The sequence below is a fragment of the Phoca vitulina genome, unplaced genomic scaffold, assembly GCF_004348235.1.
Source record: "Phoca vitulina isolate PV1807 unplaced genomic scaffold, GSC_HSeal_1.0 scaffold9, whole genome shotgun sequence".
NCBI lineage: Eukaryota > Metazoa > Chordata > Mammalia > Carnivora > Phocidae > Phoca > Phoca vitulina.
Window position 1 is genome coordinate 20190570 of NW_022589712.1, and position 18427 is coordinate 20208996.

Below are 18427 nucleotides of genomic sequence, written 5' to 3' on the forward strand. Positions count from 1 at the left end.
GAACATAAAGAAAAGATAGTTAAGATTTAAACAGAAAGGAATGAATTAGAAGAAAAAAGTAGACTTGATGCTTAGAAGACCTGGCTCTTAGAAAAGATCAAAAGACAAGAAACTTCTGGCAATGTTAATCAAGGAAAAAAACACCAGGAAAGTACGAAATATGGAAAATAAGTGGTGAAACTACAGATTAAAAGGGTAATTTTTAAAAAATGAGAATACAATGCCATATTATACAAACATATCTGAAAATTTTAATGAAAACATGATTTTCCTAGCACAATTGAAATTATAAAAAATAATAATGAGGAAAAAGGAATCTTGAAAAGAAAAGAAGAAACATGTTATTCAAAACTAACCTTCAAAAAACCAAACACACACATTTAGAAAAATACATTTGAAGTTTATATTGCATAGAAGTTCTAGGAACCTCCATGGAATAAATATTTCTACATCACTGGAACTATTTTATAAAAAGAATTGAAAGTTTTCCATATAACAATAATACGAAAATGGAAGGTGTGAGCATACACATGCAAATCCTGAAGACCAATTTAATTTTATTTGCAAATAGTCAAATTTTAAATAAAATACCAGCAAATTTTATCCAACAGTATAAAAAAGCACTAACAAATTACACATTTTGTAACGACCAACCACGTAGGAATGTTACATCAGGCAATCTCTCAATGGATTTTATCAAAGGGTAAAAATTATTTGTTAATCTCAGTAAACAGTAGTAAATGCATTTGATGAATCACAACATACATTATTGATACGTTGTTTTCGAACACTAGCAGTACAGGGACACTTTCTTGACTTTTAAGGAATATTATTAGCAGTTTGGAACAGTTAAGCTTCCAGTATTATTGTTTTGCACCAACATTTTGTTATTAATGCCCAGTTTTATCACACTGCATTCTGAGAGGCCAGATCCCACTAGCCAGCATTATAAAATCGAGATGCAGATGGGGATGCTGATGACTGTTATTATTGCACACTATTCTGGACATGCTACTCAAGGAGCTAATGATAAACAAAAAAGAAGGTATAAAAACTTTTGTAAGCAAACCCAAAAATCATTGTTATTTGCAATACTATAACTGCCTAACTAAAAAAAATTATCTAGAAATGAATGAGTTGAAATGTGGCTGTTTTCAAAATCCATATGCCAAAAACAATAGTTTTGCCCTCTACCTAGAATATTAAGTGGCTAAAAACCGAAAGTTTAAATGTTTATTTTAAAAAGCAACAAAAATGTGAAATAAAAAACTTATCACACACATGTTACATCTTTGTGTATTTGAACAAATGAAAAGACATAATCTGTGGAAAGTGTGTACTTAAAGAATATGTGACTCTTGATCTTGGGGTCATGGGTTTGAGCCCCATGTTGGGTCTACAAATTACTAAAACAAAGAAAGAAATGTGAAAAAAGAAAACTGGCTAACTTCTGATGATATTAAAAAAAGAAATCCATATGAAACTGTTTTTTTCTGAGAACTTATTAAATAAATTTACATTTAAAAGAATGAAGAAATATTAAAGTTATAAGGTAATACACAGATATATTAATGGCTCAAATAGCTCTTAGGTTCTTGTATTAAATCAACTCTCTTGTAGGTTTTTTAAAATTCTTCAGGTTATACACATCCTGCAATCTAGCAATTCTATTTCTAGGAATTTATCCTAAGGAAATAATTGAATAAGTACACAAAAATGTAGGTACAAAGATATTGACCCAACTTGGTCATGGTATATAATTTTTGTATGTTTTAGGATTCAATTTGTTAATACTTTGTTAAAGATTTTTCATGTATGTTTATGTGCAGTGGTAGCCTATAGTTTTCCTTTCTTGTGATATCCATCTGGTTTTGGTATTGCGGCATCATAGATTGAGTTAACGTGTTTCCTCTGTTTCTGTTTGCTGGAAGAAATTGTGGAGAATTGTGGAGAATTAGTATCAGTTCTTACTTAAATATTTGATAGAATCCACCAGTGAAACTCTCTGGGTATTGTGCTTTCCTTTTTTGAGGGTTATTAATTATTGATTTAATTCCTTTAATAGCATATTAATAGCTACATATTAATAAATATATTCAGAATATCTGTTTCTCCTTGTGTGAGCTTTGGTAGTTTATATATCTTTTAAGAAATTGGTCCATTTCATCTAAGTTATCAAACTTGTGGGTACAGAATTTTTTTTTGTAGGATTTTATTTATTTATTTGAGAGAGAGAGAGAATGAGAGAGAGAGAGAGCACATGAGAGGGGGGAGGGTCAGAGGGAGAAGCAGACTCCCCACTGAGCAGAGAGCCTGATGTGGGATTCGATCCCAGGACTCCAGGATCATGACCCAAGACAAAGGCAGTCGCCCAACCAACTGAGCCACCCAGGCACTCCAGAATTGTTTTTTAGGGTTTCTTTCTTATCCTTTTAATATCCATAAGATCAGAAATAAGAATCTACCTTTTCTTTCTTATATTGGTAATTTGTGTCCTCCTTTCTTCTCCCCCTCCCCCTTAATTTTATTGATCCTTTCAAAGAAAGAGCTTTTGGTTTTATTGATTATCGTTATTTTCCTGTTTTCATTTCATTGATTCCCTCTCCAATTTTTATTATTTTCTTCTGATTGCTTTAGTCTTAAATTGTTCTTCTGTCTCTACTTTTCTAAGGAGGAAATTTAGATTATTGATTTTAGATATTTTTCCTTTTTAACATACACATTAATGATGCTACAAATTTCCCTCTAAGCACTGCTTGTGCCGCTTCCACAAATTTTGTTACATTTTAGATTAAAATAATTATTAATTTGTCTTGAGACTGTAACTTTGACCCATGTGTTATTTAGAAGTGAGTTGTTTAATCTCCAAATGTTTGGAGATTTCCAGCTTTCTTTCTGTTGCTAATTTCTAATTTAATTCCATCGTAGTTTGAGAACATACTTTGTATAATTTCTATTTTTTTTTTTTGAAAATTTGATAATGTGTGTTTTATGGCCCAGAATGTGGGCTATTTTGGTGAATGTTCTATGGGATCTTGAGAAGAATGTGTACTCTGTTGTTATTGGATGGAGGAATTTATAAGTATCAACTAGAACAAGTTGATTGATGGTGCTTTTCAGGTCAACAAAATCCTTACTGATTTTCTGCCTGCTTGATTTATCAATTACTGAAAAAAGTACATTGAAGTGAGTTTATTTCTCCTTGCAGTTGCATTAGTTTTAGGCTCACATATGTTGATGTTCTGTTGTTAGGTACATACAAATTAATGATTGTTGTGCCTTCTTGGAGAATGAGACTCCTTTATCACAATGTAATGTCCCTTTTCATTCCTGATATCTTTGTTCTGAAGTCCACTGTGTCTTAAATTAATATAGCCACTCTAGGTAAGATTATCGTTAGCATGGCATATCTTTTTCGAGCCCCTTGCTTTATTCTGAGTTTTGATGTTTAAAGTGAGTTACTTGTAGGCAACTATAGCTCAGTCTTATTTTTATCCACTTTGACTATTCCTTTCTTTTAATTGGTGTATTCAGACCGTTCACATTTAAAGTGATTACTGATGTGGCTGGATTAATGTCTGCTGTGTTTGTTACTATTTGCTATTTGTTGTGCTTGTTCATTGTTTCTTCTTTCACCATCTTTTTGTGCTTTCTCTGTTTTAATTGGGCCTTTTTTCATGGTCCATTTTATCTCCTCTCTTAGCATATCATTTAGGCTTCTTTTAAAAAACTTTTGGTGGTTGCCATAGAGTTCAAAATACGCATTTTTATCTAATCTAAATCCATCTGCAGATCACACTGTACCACTTTAGGTGCAGTGCACGTACCTCCTAAGAGTATTCCCAGTTCCTCCCTCCAATCTCTTATGATGTTCATTTCACTTTTCCACGTACTATAATCATCTGATACATTGTTACTAGTATTACTTTAAACAATAGGGACTCCTGGGTGGCTCCCTTGGTTGGTTAAGCGTCTGCCTTCGGCTCAGGTCATGATCCTTGCTCAGCGGGGAGCCTGCTTCTCCCTCTGCATGCCACTCCCCGGGCTTGTGTTCTCTCTCTCTCTCTCAGATAAATAAAATAAATTCTTAAAAAAAAATAAACCAAATTATCTTTTAAATCAATTAAAAATAAAATATTTTATTTTACCTTAATGTATTCCTGTTTTCCTTTTTTTAATAGATCTGAATTTCTGACCTATATTATTTTCCTTCTCCCTGAAGAACTTCTTTTAATATTTCTTGCAGGGCAGGTCTGCTGCTGATGAATTCTGTTTCTGTTTGAGAAATTGTTTTTTCTCTTTCACTTTCTTTTTTCTTTTTAAGGATAATTTTGCTGCATGCAGAATTCTAGAATGGTATAGTTTTCTTTCAGCACCTTAAATATTTCACTGCATTCTTTTTTTTTTTTTTTAAGATTTTTAAAATCTATTTGACAGAGAAGGACACAGCGAGAGAGGGAACACAGGCAGGGGGAGTGGGAGAGGGAGAAGCAGGCTTCCAGCCGAGCAGGGAGCCTGATGTGGGGCTCCATCCCAGGACTCTGGGATCATGACCTGAGCTGAAGGCAGATGCCCAACGACTGAGCCACCCAGGCACCCCACATTGCATTCTTTTTTTTGACTTGCGTGATTTGTGATGAGAAGTCTGCTGTAATTCTTATTCTTCTTCCTCTATAGGTAAGGTATTCCCGTTCCTCGAGCTTCTTTTAATAGTTTGTCTTTGACTTTCTGCAGTTTGAGAATGATATGCCTCTGTATTTTGATGTTTATCCTGTTAGATGTCTCTGACTTTCTTTAGTTTGTGATCTGGTATCTGTCATTAATTTGGAAAAATTCTCAGACATTATTACTTCCAGTATTTATTCCAGAATATTTCCATGCCACCTTTTTTCTTAACGCTGTATTCCAAATACGTGCAATGTATGCCTTTTGAAATTTACTATGGTTCTTGGATATCCTAATTTTTTTTTTTCATTTTTTTCTTCTTTGCATTTCAGTTTGGAAGTTTCTATTCACATATCTTCTAGCTCACTGATTCTTTCCTCGGCTGTGTCCAGTCTACTAATGAGCCTATCAAAAACATTCTTTATTTCTATTACAAATTTTTGATTTCCAGCATTTTTTTGATTTTTAGAGTTTCCATCTCTGTGCTATATTGCTTATTTGTTTTTGCATGTTTTCTGTTTTCTATTAGATTCCTTAACATATTAATCATAGTTATTTTAGATACTCTAATATTAGAAGAACTGTGTCATATCTGATTCTGGTTTTGATGCTTGTTTTGAATCTTTAGACTGTGTTTTTTACTTTTAGTATGCCTTGTATTATTATTATTATTTATTTTTATGTTTATTTTTTTAAGCTTGACATGATGTATTGGGTAGTAAGAACTGTGGTAAATGGCCACTGGTGTGAGCTTCCGTGTTGTTTGGCTCGGAGACAGGATGTGCTTAATGTTTACTGTAGGTGCCATGGCTTCAGGTTCCTCCAGTGTCCTTGTTCTGGTCTTCCCTTTGTCTTCAGTTCTCTAAGAACTCTTCCTGAAGTAGAGTCTGTGCCTTACAGCACTTTGGGCTGTCATGCACTATTCTTATATTGAAGCCCTGTTTTGACATGGTGTTTTGGTGTGAGTGAGAGGAAGTATTTTATTAAATCTCAGTCTTTAGCGGATCTGTGTCCTTGGGCTGTGAACTTCATTTGTGTTCAGTTTTTTTCCCTCCACTTAGGTGAAACAGAAGTGTGAGAGGAGGCTGGAAAAAGGTACTTGCCCTTCCCCCAGGTGAATAAGGCTCTGATAAAATCCTTTCCCTTTGTTATGGAGAACATTCTGGACATATTTCAATATGACTATTCTCCCTTCCTTCCACCAGGGACATGTGGGGAATCTCTCTCAGCCCTTCAAGGTACCAACCTCGTGAGATTCCTGGAAGTAAAACCCACAGAAGTCTTCACTTTCCCAAAGACTGTGGCCCCCAGGAGTTTCTCATTCTCATTCTAATCCACACTCAGACTCCAACAATTTGTCAAAATTGCCAATTTTGTGTACCTACAGTGCATGGCTCCAGCAACTTCTGCCCTGGGTAAATAGATGTTGGCAGTGGTTTTCTTTCTTCTTTTTATCCTGTCTCTCCAGATTTCAGCATTCAAGTTTGCCCTATGACCTCAATTTTCTGATGGAGGTCATTGATTTTCCATTTGTTTAGTGTTTTTTCTTAAGTTAAGAATGGCAGTGACAATTTCCAAGCATGTCATGTCAGAACTGAAATTTGATGTTGGGATTATTTTTCCTAAGTTTTATTTTGCTTCTGTCTCATTTCTTTCTTTTTAAAATTTGAATGGTATAGTGACCATGCATTGCATGAGCAACCCAGATCTTATGATCTTCTCATCCATTCAAGCTGATCCGCTTTTGGCCTAACATCAATCAGTACATGAAACTCAGACCCTTTGCTGGTTTTCACATAAAATCCAATTCCACTTACCATTCATCATCATTCTTCTCTTTTTCTTAGTTTTGTAGTCTCTACTTAAGATTTATGGAGGCAATGGAAAGGATGACAGTCACATGCTGCACATCATGCCCCAGACAAAGCCCCATTAAACACATCTCTTACAAAGTCCCTCTGTCCTGTTGCTGCTTTACATTTTCTGCTTTGCTGTCCTCTGGACACCTGCATATCATCCCCAGCAATGGTACTCAGCTTTTATTTCTTAAAAAAAAAAAAAAAAGTTGGATTCCATAAATGAAGTACCTATTATTTTATGGAGGTAAGCACATATGTAAATGAGAAGTAAGATAGTGAAATGCTCTGTACAGTAACACCTTAGATTATACTTTCCTCACCAATAGCTGCTTCAAGGTAGCTCTGATTCATCCATGTTCCCCTCACAGTGGTAGCTGCTTTTGTAATCCACCTCCAGACTGCTCATGTACTCCAGGAACTTGGGTTATTTCTACAGAACAACACTGTGTCCTGTGTCCTGATGGACCCGATCCATCCATTTGTCACAATATATTGTTCCTGAGTCTTTATCTGTTTGTTTCCTTCTGATACTAGAAGTATAAGTTTACAGAGTACAAAACATAAGTCATAGACTATATTTTAGTCATCTTTTAATTTTAACATCTTGCACTATTCCTGGCATGTGCCAAGTACTCAAAAATAGTTTGGTGAGTGAATGAATGACTTATTGGTGATGATTTTTTTTATCAACAAAGTGGGAATGTTTGTATACATTTATGATACCAAAGGAAAAACAAGTTAGAACAATGAGTGCTAATTAATATGATTTTCACTAAACTTTCAGACATTAAAATTTTCCTTAATTTGCCCAAATTTGAATTACTTTTGAATTAACTTTGGGATTACTAATGAAACTGGAATAGAGTTTCCTGAAGGGCATTTCTCAAAAATAACTCAATTATCCAAGTTAAGCATGTTCCACATGAGGAATTTTAATTCTGTTCTCTAAGGAATTATAATTCATGAATTATATTTGTCCATTCTCATTAAAAGAAGAATCAATAGGCCTCTAATGTAAAATTAATTTATTTCCCTATATAGCATTCATAGTTTTTATTAGGTTCTTTCCAATATTAAAGAATGTTAAACTGAGATTATATATTTTTTCCCAGAAGACAAACATGTCAATACTATACTCAATGAGGTCTACAAATCCTGTATTTGGCAATGAAGACACATTATTAAGACATTGCAGTTGTCTATGTAATTCATTACGGTTCATCAGAGAAACTTATCCTGAGGTCTTTGGTGTTCATTGTCAGCAATTGATAAGCATGCCCTTAATATATTTTGCAGTCGAGTGAATGGCAACTAAATATGTAAGTGGTTTTCCCAGCAAACTGCTCTCTGATTTGTGCATACATAACTTATATTTAATTCAGAGGTTTTGTTTATGAGATTTCACCAACGTTAAATTTTCATTTCCAAATCTCTTGATAAATTGACTAAATAGAGAATAGGATGGATTTGTTTAAGAAAATGGCATACTCTTCAAAGTTTTAGATATTTTGTTATGTTTTATATCTCATCAAGCATTCCTTTAACCCAAATCCTTGTGTTTTTTGTTTTTTCTCCTCTTGGGAATGATGTAAGACTTGGATAAAGTGAGAATTATGCTCAGTAATGACAATTAGAATATACGAATTAGGTACTCAATTTGTGTGATACATTGCAAGGAATTGCAAATCATGTTTTGTCCCTAGCTTCACCTGTTTAAAAAAAAATGAGTCCCTTCTTTCCCCAACTTGCTGTACCGAGAGAATTCTTATCTACAGAAGTCAAGGAACAGCTGTTTACTAATGGATCACAGCGGGAGAATAAACACAGCAGTCTGGGCAGAGGGTATTTTTCACTCTTGTGCAACTTGTTTCTCAATATTTTGTCCTCTGTTGTGGATTATAAAGTGTGTATGTGAGAGTAAACATCAGGCAATCACTCTTCCTCTCTCTGCATGAGGAATAACACTTCAAGGCATATTAGTAATTCATATATTCTGAGCCATGTGCAGTGCAGTTCTTTATTGAATAAAATGAGTACAAATAGAAACACGGATTGTGTTTACTTTTCTCATTAATCATAAGAACAGCATAGTAAGATGAGAATGTTTCTCTCAAATGGGGCATCCCTGATTTGGCTGTTTTTATATTCTGTTTTATTATGCTCCTACCAATTATTGCATGCTTTCCATAATTCCACGGGTATTGCATGAATCTAGGTGAGACGTTATGAGGGTGAATTAGAGAAGTGATTGGAATAAGAACATTTCAAGAAGATAAGAGTTTTCAAATAGTTGAAAGAGGTCATGTATAAAAGGAAATTTAAAAAAACCCAACCCAATAACATTCACTGGATTTGGCAATAGAAGGCTTTTGGTAATGTGGTAGTCAGCTTGGAAGCCATACTACAAAGGATAAAGATTATATTAATTATTGATTACTCTTTCAAGCAGATTAGCATTAAGGACCAACAGAATTCATTTGGAGTTTTGTTTTAGATAAGGTGGGAAGTATGCATTCCCTTGGGTTGGGGATATATCTAGAATTATTTCTATTATGTTAAGTTCTAAAATTTTTTTCTTTGAAGGTTGGGTTTGGGTTGTGGAGGATGCTTAGAAATTACTTTTAAATAAATGGGAATGGGAGCTCTTTCTGCTTGTTGGATAGGGTGCTGCCCGATTTGTGGATTTTTGAAAAAAGCCAATTATGCCTTTAAATTTAACATAAACTAATGAATAGGAAAGATCATTTTGGGGGGCATATGATTGTCTCCACATTATACAAAGATCGAAATAAAGGAATGCATCTTTGAATGTATATCTTGTGTGTAACTTACCATATCTCTTTATTTTCAAATATAGTGGTATTCATTATTCTCTTCATTCATATTAATGCTGCTCAAAAAATAGATGCCTGGGCTATAGGCTCAATGACACAGAGCAGTCATATAATTCCAAGGCATAAACAATTCTGAAGGGATATTTTGGTATTTGACAGCCCCCTGCCATTACACCTGTGTGCTGCTTGCTTCCTCCCTGAGTGCCAAAGTTTAGCTCAGAAAAATAGTAGAAAGAATAAGATCTCTATATTAATTTTTAAAAAGACTTAAATTTTTTTTCAAAAAAAGGACTATGAAGATGATGTAACAGAAAAAAGATTTAGTATCCTACATTCAACAAGCAAAACACTAGACAAAATGACAAAATGTATAAAACAATGATTTTTAAGACCCTATGCATCAAGCAATGAAAGACCTTGAGTGATGAGAGACAAGTGACTTGAGCCCAGTGACTGCCCCAGCTTACTGTCTAGAAAGAATTTCCAGGCTGCGCCCAGGGAGGGGGAATCTAGGTGATCCCCTGAGCAGATTCCCTGAGGGTTTGGGTTGACCAGAGCAGCTAGAGTTTGTAGGACAGAGTCCTGGAGAGGTGAGAACTAGACAGAGGAAAAAAAAAAAGAGAGAGAGATTAGAAAGTTCCCAGCATTCCCACAGGCCTGGGAATTGTGCATCTTCCAAACAACCAGTCTGGAAAACATAATTTATGGAAAATTTTGTAAGTACATAAAAGGGCTTTGCATCAGAATTGAGGCAAAATTAGCTTTAGGCTAAAGTGTACTCTGGTCCTGCTTAATGTATTTTAAATGCGAGACTCAAAAAAGATCAAACTGTTTCCAAGTAACTTAATTGTATGCCAAAACAAAACTAAAAAACGATGATATATATTGTAGTCATATAGCAGACTTACATTATGTGAAATGTTGAAGAAAGTCCTTTAGACAGACAATGATACCAAATGGAACTATGGATCTAACCAGGAATAAAGAGAAATGAAATTTTTCCCTACATGGGAAAATTCATAAGACATTTTTATTATTAAAATATTTTTGAAAAAATGACTCTTTAAACAAAAACAGTAACAATGTGGTCTAGGGTTTATAATCTACATAAAAGTACAAATCTCAAAGACCAAGATAAGAAAAATGGAAGTATACTATTATAGGTTATTATATGTGAAGTGGTATAATATCACTTAAATATGGACTGTTATAAGTTATTTCTACTATAAGCCTAAAACAGTCACTAAAGTAACAGTACAGAGAATTACAGCTAAAAAGCCACAAGATAAAATAAATTGAAAATAAAATTCAATTAATCCAAAAGTCAGAAGAAAAAGAGAGACAAGGGAAACACATATGGCAAATAAAAACACAAATAGCAATAGTAAACCTAGCCATATCAATAAGCACAATAAATGTAAAGGGCCTAAATATTCCATTAAAAGGCACACATTGTCAGACCCAATAGTAAGCTGCCTAGAAGAAAGGCATTTTATTTTTTTATTTATATACTTTTATATTTATTAATTTTCAATTATTATTTAATAACAAATTATTAATGATTAAATGTATATTAACATACATATTTTAATCTGTATAAAATGCATATGTATATGTACACATACATAAACATGTGACCTATTTTTTTTTAGTTTTATTATTTTATTTTATTTTTTAAAATTTTATTTCATTATGTTATGTTAGTCACCATACAATACATCATTAGTTTTTGATGTAGTGTTCCATGATTCATTGTTCGCATATAACATCCAGTGCTCCATTTAATACATGCTCTCCTTAATACCCATCACTGGGCTAACCCATTCCCCCACCCCCACCCCTCTAAAACCCTGTTTATTTCTCAGGGTCCATAATCTCTCATGGTTCATCTCCACCTCCGATTTCCCCCCCTTCATTTTTCCCTTCCTACTATCTTCTTCTTTTTTTTGTAACATATAATGTATTGTTTCAGAGGTACAGGTCTGTGATTCATCAGTCTTACACAATTCATAGCGCTCACCATAGCACATACCCTCCCCAATGGCCATCACCCAGCCACCCATCCCACCCACCTCCCTCCACTTCAGCAACCTTCAGTTTGTTTCCTGAGATTAAGAATTCCTCATATCAGTGATACTTGTCTTTCTCTGATTGACTTATTTTGCTCAGTATGATATCCTCTAGTTCTATCCACGTCATTGCAAAAGGCAAGATTTCGTTTTTGTTTTTGTTTTTTTTGTTGGCTGCATAATATTCCATTGTATATATATATACCAAATCTTCTTTATCCATTCATCTGTTGATGGACATCTTGGCTCTTTCCACAGTTTGGCTATTGTGGACATTGCTGCTATAAACATTGGGGTGCACGTACCCTTTTGGATCACTACATTTGTATCTTTGGGGTAAATACCCAGTAGTGCAATTGCTGGGTCGTAGGGTAGCTCTATTTTCAACTTTTTGAGGAACCTCCATATTGTTTTCCAGAGTGGCTGCACCAGCTTGCATTCCCACCAACAGTGTAGGAGGGTTCCCTTTTCTCCGCACCCTCGTCAACATCTATCGTTTCCTGACTTGTTAATTTTAGAAGAAAGGCACTTTAAAAGGAAAGACACTTCTAGGTAAAAAGTTAAAAGATGAATACATACCATGCTAACACTACCAAAAAAAGCTGAAAGAAAGCTGTAGTGGCGGTATTTTATCAAAGTAAATATCAGAGCCAGGAATATTATGAGGGATAAACAAGGTCATTTCATAATCATAAAAGGGTAGATGGGTCAAAAAGGCATTACAATCCTTAATGTTTAATGGATCTAAAAGTAGAGGTTCAAAATACATTAGGAGAAAGGTAATAGGATTGCAAGAAGAAACAAATCCATAATCATAGTTGGAGATTTCAGTCTCTCTCTTGATAATTGATACAAGTAGTCAGAAAATTAACAAGGATGTAGAAAACATTAAACAACACCACCAACTTGAGCTAATTGACATTTATTGATCATTCCAACCCCAAATAGAATTCATATTCTTTTCAAGTGCATATGAATAATTTGCCAAGGCAGACCACATTCTGGGCCATAAAAAGAATCTCAATAAGCAACTTGAACTCAGTGAAAATCAAATTCAGCATACCAGAATTTATGGAATGCCTCTGAAGTCATAGTTCATAGGAAATAAATAATACTAAATGCCGCTATTAGAAAAGAGGATCTCAAAACAATGATGTCAGCTTCCACTCTAAGAAACTAGAAAAATGAGAGGAAATTAAACCTAAAGTACACAGAAGAAAGGAAATAATAGTATTACAGTGGAAATCAGTGAAATAGAAAACAGAAGTATCATACAGAAAAATCAATTAAACCAAAATCGCTTCTTTGGGAAGGTCAATGAAATTGATAAATCTCTAGCCAGAATGATTGGAGGGGGTGGGGGGGAGGAGAAGGAACCAATGAGTCAGATCAGGAATGAAAGTGGTGACATAATTGTAAATTCTACAGATATTAAAAGGATAATAAGGAAATAGTATGAACAACTTAAGTTGACAAATAAGGATGGGTTTCTTAAAAGACACAGACTTCCAAAGTTCATGCAAGAATACCAAAGTTCATGCAAGAAATAGATACTCTGAGTAGTCTTTTATCAATTAACAAAATTTTGTAGATAGAAATTTTCCCACAAAGCAACTCCAGGGCCAGATGGCTTCACAGTTGTTTTCTACAAAAAATGCTTACTGTAAAGCCACAGTTATCAAGACAGTGTATTATTGGCATAGAGAGGGACAGACAAATCAATGGACCAGAATAGTAGTCCAGAAATAGACTAACGTGTCTATAACAACCAATCTTCAACAATGTACACAGGTGATTCAGGAGAGAAAGTATGGTCTTTGCCACAAATAGTGCTGGAACAGTTGGGTGTCTAGGGTCAAAAAAGCCCCCAAAATAACAACAAAAAATCTTTGATTTATAGCTCACACCATATAAGAAATTTAAAAAATAGATAATATACCAAAGAAATCCTAAACATGTAAAGCTCGCCAGAAGAACACATTGGGAAAAAATTGTGATGTTGGGCTAGACAAAGATTCCTTAGACGTAACACCAAATGCATGATCCATAAAAAAAGAAAAGAGAAATTGGACTTCATCAAAATTTAAAACTTCTGCATTTGAAAGACACTTTTAAGAGTATGAAGACATAAGTCATAGAGTGGAAGAAAATATTTTCAAATGATATATATGATACAGGACTTCCACCTAGGATAGATAAAGACCTCAACACATAATAAAAAATAAGCAACTCAATCAAAAAATGTGCAAGTTTTAAACAGACATTTCACCAAAGATCTTCCAAAGACGAGGGCACAGCAACACAGGAAATGATGCTGAGCATCATTTGCCATTAAGGAAATGCAAATTAAAACTATAATAAAATACTGCTATACACCTATTAGAATGGCTAAACTTAAAAAGATTGACCATATCAAATACTGGAGAGATGTGGAAGAAATAGAACTTTCATACAACGGTGCTGGGAATATAAATGGTGCACACACTTTAGGAAACAATGTGGCACTGCCTTAAGATTTGAAACCTAACACCCACCCTATGATCCAGCCATTCCATTCCCACATATTTACCCAGGAGAAATGAAAGCATATAGCTATGCAAAGACATTCACAGCAGTTTTATTTGTAATAGCTCCAAACTGGAAATAACCCAATGTGATAATATATTTCCAATGGAAATAACCCAAACAACCCTGTCCACCACCAAGTAAATGAAAGAATGAACTACTGATACAGGCAATAACTCAATCATCATGCTCACCACATGAAGCCAGAGAAAAGAAGTACATAATATCTGATTGATTCCATTTATATAAAACTCTAGAAAAGGCAAATAAAAAATGAATGAGTGATTGCCCGAGAATGGGGATCAGAGTAGGAGAAATAGATTATGAAGGGGAATGAGGAAATTTGGGGGAATAATGGATATGTTCACTATCTTGATTGTGGTGATAGTTTCACAGAGTTTACATGGATCAAAACTTAATCAAATTATACACTTTATTTCTTTTTAAAAGATTTTATTTATTTATTTGACAGAGGGAGACGCAGCGAGAGAGGGAACACAGCAGGGGGAGTGGGAGAGGGAGAAGCAGGCTTCCCGCTGAACAGGGAGCCCGATGCGGGGCTCGATCGCAGGACCCCGGGATCATAACCTGAGCCGAAGGCAGATGCTTAAGCGACTGAGCCACCAAGGTGCCCCAAATTGTACACTTTAAATATGTGCAGTTTATATAAATTATACCTCAATAAAGTTGTTTTTAAGAGTTGCTATTTATTCCTGTTCATTGGCTTTTAAACTGCCAAATTTGTACTTTTGGATGTTATGTAAATTAGGACAAACTGCTGCTGTGTTTTCTTAATGACAATATTTCTTGCCCCTGAAATCTGACCCCTAGACTGTCCTACAAATCTCTCATTAATTGGACAACAAAAGGTGAAGGAAGTGCAGAGGAGGGCAGCCTTCCCCAGAAATCCATAACACCAGGGACTAATTCTTTCCATTCCCCTTGTAGCATTGCTTCTGAGGAACAGTTTTTTGTTTTTGTTTTTGTTTTTGTTTTTTGAGAGAGAGGGGGAGAGAGAGAGAGAGAAAGCATGTGAGTGGGGGTGGGGTGTGGGAGAAGTGGGGGTGTGGGGTAGGAGGAGGGGCAGAGGGAGAGAGAAAATCTTAAGGGTTCCATCTCACGACCCTGAGATCAAGACCTGAGCCAAAATCAAGAGTCGGATACTTAACTGAATGAGCCACCCAGGTGCCCCTGGAACAGTATTTTTAATCAGCCTGGGGAGACAGTCTTCCAGGGCAGGAATTGTGGGGTGGGAGGGAATGGAAAGCCAGTGTATATTAAAATCTTTGGAGGATGGGATGATGTATATAGTTTAAAAACAAAGCAGATCTATGTCCTATTTGTGGTTTCTTTTTTGGTGATTTTTAACTTATTTTCATTTTTAAATCGTTTTAAAGAAAGGCATTGGATTTTTATGTAAATGAAAGAGAAGAAGTTTTATAAAGATTAAGAAACACTGTTTTAGGATATTCTTATTACTTTTTATTTAATGGCTCTTAACTTTCTGAGGAGTTTTGAGAGCTATAGGCGCTTTCCCTGGAAAAAGGAATCCACACATAATGTTTTGTAGACATGTAAGGTGATCCACAGAAGCAGCCCCCAAATGCCCACGGATTCCAGGCTCATAGCCTGTATCTTCAATCATCCTGTTTTCAGATGCCCTCAGGGATGTACCAGGAACTGTAGACACAACATATGCTTCTGGAAGTATTCTAAAAAATGCAGGGCGCCTGGGTGGCTCCAGTCGGTGAAGCATCTGCCTTTGGCTCAGGTCATGATCCTGGGACACTGGGATGGAGCCCTGTGTCAGGCTCTGTGCTCAGCAGGGAGCCTGCTTCTCCCTCTCCGTCTGCCTCTCTCTTCTGCTCATGCTCTCTCTTTCTCAAATAAATAAATAAAATATTTAAAAAAATGAGTCTGACTGGTAAATATTGGGATGATGAGCTGAATCTGGCCTGCAGCCTTTGGAGAAGAAGCAGGAGTTACCCCTTGGCTAAGAATATTAAGCTTTATTTCCTGCTAGCTTTGTGATTTTTGAGGGAAGCAGTTAACTTCTCTGAATCTCCTATTTCTTCATTTTAAAATGTGGGGATAATAATATCTGTCCAATTTACTTTACAAGCTCCGTATGAGGCTCAAATAAGACATGATTAAAATCTGACTGTGTAAGTGTAAAAACTATCAAATGTAAATAATTATTACTCTGCATAAGAAAGGCAGGAACTATCTAAGTCAAAGGGGACTTTTAGACAATGCATTTGAATATATGCTTTGAGATGGGACATAGATTCTCATCTATGGTAATTGCATAGTACTCTTACAGTCTCACATAGTTTCTTGATCATTCTAGAAGGCAATAGAAAATCAGTCCACTTGTTTCCTATAAGGCACTTGCCATTGCCACTAGGGTGCATGAGTTTTCTGGTTTCATCAGGAGCTTTCCATAATCTGATGCTTGATTCTGCCACAGGGTAGCATGCCGAGGGGGTTTATGAGGTCCCTTGAACGTTCTTGCACGAATGGTTCTGTCCCTTCGCACCATCATGGATTGCCCAGGTAGTATACTGGAATGCTTCTAGTACCACTAAAGAGCAAAACGTGTTTGTAAATTCATGCTGCTTAACCAGGTGTGTGTTTTTTAATACCTGTCTAGGCTCTTATTACAAAAGTAGATGTTGACTACACCAACCTTGCAGGAGTCAGGATAGAGTCAATGCTGAAGTGCCATTTTGCCTTTTCCTTTTCAAAGTGTAAAGCTTTTAAAGAGATGTAAATTCTCCTGAACAGCATCTCAGCAACTCATATATCACTTGGTTTTGAAACTCCATGCCTGTGGCTGCCTCCTCCCACTTCAATTCCATTGTATTGGCGACGTTGACACCCTCCAGCGCAAACTCATTTGTATTCTGGGTGCAAGCACACTGGAGCTGCTTGAACACCCCAGGGGGAAGTAATTATTCCATCAGAAGACTCTCATTGTCCTCATCATGCCACTAATTTCTGCATGATTTAAATGTGCATTGGCCACTGCCTATTATTTACCTGGTGCTGACACCACTGATGTTATTATCAACGAGGCCCTGGCTGTCTATCTTTTTCTTCCCTGCAGTGGCAGGTTGGTATTCTGACATTTGGAAAGAGAAAGAAAGCATGGAGGAAGTTGGAATCTAGTTCTTGGCATGCCCTTGACAAAGCACTTTGCACTGGATTGGAAGTCACAGATCTGGGCTCCTATTCTGGCTTTGCATTTACAGGTCATGTAAGCACGGATAAGTCACTCAGTCTCTGAGTTTCAGGTTCCTGTTTGTGAGTAAGATGACAAAACAAGAGTTTCAGCCTGTTGGAGAAGTCCATTTCCTGGGTGTTATCTCATTCTTAGCTCCCTGGGAAAATCTGAAATGCAGAATAGGTATATTTATTATACAGCTATAATAACAAGTTTAATTAACATGAGCTTAATGAGCATAAAGCGACGTTAATTATGTGGCAGCCTTCCTTCATGCTGTCAAATTCTCTAAGTCTGAAGATACAAATATGAAATGCTTCTAGTTGACAACAAGGGTGAATGGCTGGACAGCTTACCACTAGGCTCTCTAAACACCCAGCCTATACTGAGGAAAAGTCACCTATTCTGGGCATTGCACAGAGAATGGGGGGCCAGATGTCAGACTCTGGGGGAATGACCATTGGGCTGTCTCCGTATGATCATAGAAGCACCATCTATTCCTTGGCATGATCTGGCTTTAGGATTCAATATCCGTAGGATGGATCAAATCATGGTACCTGCCTCATCTTCCAGTGAGGGTGCTTGGTTGGGGAAACAGGGTGTGGCAGACACAGCACCCACTAAGTCTCATGTACTTTCTTGCATTTGTCAGCCTCTCCTGCAGTTAGGTTGGGGCCCTGTGGCTAGTTCTGACCAATGAGCTAGGAGCAGATGTTTTGGTGCCTCTTACAGACTCAGGCAATAAGAGCCAGTCTCCTTCCAGCAATTTCTTTTATCCTGCTTTGGCAGCATGTTCTAGATGGTATAGCTCCATGATGGAGCTGGCTGGTGGATTTGGATTGGACTTTACCTAAGCAAGAAATAACCTTTGTTGTTTTAAGTCATCCAACTTGGGGTGGGGGGTTGTCTATTGCAGTACCTCGTGTTAATTATCCCATTTAAGAGGATAAAAGGTATGGGAGATGGAGGACAAGTGTTTGAACGTTATCTAGAAACAATTTCAGTTCTCAAGGAAGAGTAGTCTAAGGAAACTTTTCAAAAATAGATTGGTCAAGAAAAAATATTGACCTTCCAATGAGCTAGTTAGCCGTGTCTGGGTCACCACAGTGTTTAAGAAGAACTTGCATCCACGGGATGCTGTTAAACGGCTCCTGAGGTCTTCCTGCTGCACCCATTTCCCTGACCATCAGCTGACTCACTAAGATGGCG

General features: G+C 36.1%; 1 protein-coding gene across 5 annotated transcripts in view; it reads left to right on the forward strand.

Annotated features, from left to right (window-relative positions):
* EPM2A (EPM2A glucan phosphatase, laforin) overlaps positions 1-18427 on the forward strand; it is a 241657-nt gene that overhangs the window by 124063 nt on the left and 99167 nt on the right. The gene's annotated exons all lie outside the window — the stretch shown is intronic.